Source organism: Cyprinodon variegatus, unplaced genomic scaffold (genome assembly GCF_000732505.1).
Source record: "Cyprinodon variegatus isolate N-32 unplaced genomic scaffold, C_variegatus-1.0 Scaffold3, whole genome shotgun sequence".
NCBI classification, from domain to species: domain Eukaryota; kingdom Metazoa; phylum Chordata; class Actinopteri; order Cyprinodontiformes; family Cyprinodontidae; genus Cyprinodon; species Cyprinodon variegatus.
In genome coordinates this window covers 3324752-3328445 of record NW_015150456.1, presented here as the reverse complement: position 1 = coordinate 3328445, position 3694 = coordinate 3324752, and positions in this window count along the sequence as shown.

The following is a 3694-nucleotide window of genomic DNA, read 5'->3' as shown; positions in this document are numbered from 1 at the left end:
TCCTAGCCTACCTGCGCACCGTGGTGAGCCCCACCCTAGGCATTCACCCACCTGTAGACCACCGGGAGATCAGTGAGACTCATGTCCTTTGACTTTTCCAGAGTCTTCAACACCATCAGACCAGAACTGCTGAGGGAGAAGCTAGAGGACGCTGGAGTGGACAGACATTTTGCTGCCTAGACGATTAACTACCTCACTGAATGCCCTCAGTACGTGCGACTGCACGGCTGTCGGTCAGAGGTGGCAGTCTGCAGTACCGGGGACCCAGCAGGGCACTGTTCTGTTTCCGTTCCTCTTCACCCTTTACACTTGTTGACCTACAACATGGACAGCTGCCATCTCCAGAAATTCTCGGATGACTCAGTGTATTCTCATTATCAGTTCGTATGAAATCGTACGAAAAGTTATGCACCGTAATTTCGTACGTTTTGGACGTTTTTTTCGTCGTATTTCGTCATATTTTTACGTCCTGCCTCCAGACAAGATATCCTTGCGCATGCGCATGTTACGCACCATTCAATAACATAGAATTTAACATAGAAGTAACCCTAACCCTAAGATACAAAACAGCAAGCAACATAGTTAGAGACATGAAGAAGTAATTATTGCACTGTTTTTCCCAGTTTTATGTCCGTCCGCGGATCTGCTTATTTCGTCTGTCTGCCTGCGCATGCGCACTGATCTGTATTTTCGAGGAAAAACGTCCAAAACGTACGAAATACTGTGCATAACTTTTCGTACGATTTCATACGAACTGATAATGAGAATATGTTGGATGACTCGGCCATTGTAGGCTGAGTTTCTGAGGAGAATGAGCTGGAGTATCAATCGGTCATCAGGAACTTTGTGGACTGGTCCGAAAACCACCTGTGTACTAACACCAGTCAGACTAAGGAGATGGTGATCGACTTCAGGAGAACACCCCCACCTTACTCCCTCGTGAGCATCCAGATAGTTTCAAATACCTGGGTGTTCTTGTCAATAATAACCTGGACTGGACTAATAACACCGATGCCCAGTATAAGAAGCTCCTAAGGGGGCTGAGGTCCTTTGGAGTGAGCAGCCCCCTCCTTAAAACCTTCTATGACTTCTGTGGTGGCATCAACGCTGCTCTACCATGTTGTCTGCTGGGCCCCTGGCAGTGCAGAGTGGGACAGAAAGAGACTGAACAGACTAGTGAGAACGGCAGTTTCTGTCCTAGGCTGCACTCTGGACTCAGTGGAGGCATTCGCTGAGAGGAGGGTGCTGTTCAAGCTTACATCCTTCATGGACAACACCTTCCACCCTCTGCACCAGACTGTAGAGGATCTGAGCAGCTCCTTTTGTGAAAGACTTTTACACCCTGTTTGTAAAAAGGAGCAACACAATACATCACTACAACCGTGATAACTTGTGCAACTTATAATATGTAATTACAATTTAATAAGCCATCTATGTTAAGAGAGAAAAAACAACTTTAAACAAAGGCGGTGGACTCAGATTCCAGCTTCCAAACAATTTACAATTCAATTATAGAGATGATCCCTTCCAGATATGACCACCCCCCCCCATCTAGTTTGTGACTCGTACTCGAGTCGCACTTAAGTCACATATTTAATGACTTCAGACTCGACTTAGAATCGCATTTGAGGGACTTCAGACTCGACCGAGACTCTCGATTTCCGACTCGTGAACAATATTTTATTTTTTAAGTGTTTTTGTTTTACTAACTTGACTGATAGCCGCTCGCCTTACCCGCACACAGCAGAGGTTTTTAAAAAAAAAACGGCAGAGGGGCTGTCAAGCATTCATGTAGCACTGACGTCGCTGACGCAACGCTACGTGACAACACTACGTGACAACGCTACGTGACAACGCTACGTGACAACACTACGTGACAACGCTACGTGACATATAAGCATGTATTTTTCACTTACCAGTTCAAGATAATGATCATTCCATAGATATAATAGCGACTTTTAAGCTATACCGTCTCAATGAAGGAGATGAAAACACAAGGAGAAACAAGCAAGCACGCAAATTATTGAACTTATTTTTATTAATCATGTTATTAGAATTTATTGTGTGATTAATTTAATATTGCAACAGGCCCACTCTAGACTTGAGACTTGACTTGGACTTGAGCTCTGAAGACTTCAGATTTGACTTGCACTTGCAAAAAATTACTTGTGAACATGTCTGATATACACTGCAAAAAATGTAAATCTAAATAAGTCATTTTTTCTTAAAATAAGTTCATTTTATCCTGAATTTAGGAGATAAATGAGACACTTTGCCAATGAAACAAAACAGTTTACATTTGAAATAAGAAAAATCAATTGCATTGTCTTATTTCAGGTGCATGTTATCTAATTAACTTAACTGTAAAAGTACTCATTCCGTTGGCAAACTATCTTATTTACCTGCTCAAATTAAGGGTAAATACACTTGATTTAAGAAATTTTTACTTAATTTCAGATGGTTTTTGCAGTGTAAATATCCATGTAAACACCTGTGCTATAACCATGTATAGTAATCCTTCTATAAGAAAAAACCTGTCATCTGTAGCTGTCTTCAGTGTCCTGCTGCTGATAGATAGGTTTCTTTTTTAAAAGGTGCATTGAGGAAGTTTACGTTTGTATTTATTACTTCCATATGTGTGAAAAGATTTTTGTTTTATTTACTGCAAATGCCTTTACAAGCTCAATTTGTCAGTTTATGAAGGGGTGATTCATGTCTGACTGTCTGGACGTGCGTGTGGGTGTGATGCTTGTGCACTATTGTACAGCTGGCTACTTTGGTGAGTCTCCTCAAGAAACAAAACGATTCCAACGAAAACATTACAAAGGGGGGGGGATCCGCTCATCAAGTTCAATTTGCATATTTTCTAAATCAAAACAAGGCTTTGCTTTGGTCCACTCTATAAAGCATTGAACTTAATGCTAATTCTGACAGTTTGAATTGAAGATGCTTTCTGGATGTGAAGCGAAACGTCTTCAAACTTGGAAACAAATTCCTGTGGATTGTTTTTTTTTTATTTTTTTTAATGACTAGGACCTGGATAACTAAGAATTATCACCAGGACTTGTAGCCCTTTTATTGTGATCAATCCTCAAAAAGAGTCTTCTGTGCACAAGCGTCACACCCAATGCTCACGTCCAGACAGTCAGACATGAATCACTCCTTCATAATCTGAGAAACTGATCTTATAAAGGCAATTGCAGTAAATAAAGAAAAACTCATTTCACACATATGGAAATTGTAAATAAAAATGTAAATTTCCTCAATGCACCTTTAAAACAGAAACATATCTAATGGAGGCAGGACACTGGTCATGATATATTAGTGTTTGACACTGTGCCACACAATTTCAATATGATATTGGGATTGTGTCGCACATAATCAATGCAGCAATGATCTTCCAGAAGGAAAGAGTGTCAAGGTTACAATGAGATCTCCTGGCATGATCTTGTGCTAAGAAAACATTACCATATCTTTCATAAAACGTTAATAAAAAAGTTTATTGAGTGACAAATATGATACAAAAGGTTTTTTCAAGCACTGTATGAAGATATTATTGCACTTCAGCTAACTATTAATGCTAAGCCTGGAATCCGATTTGCAGTTTCTAACCTATGGCTAAAATTAGTAGCCTCGTGAGACCATCCTGATCTCGCGGGTTTTCAAGATTTCACTCGCTAATCAGTCTGGAGAC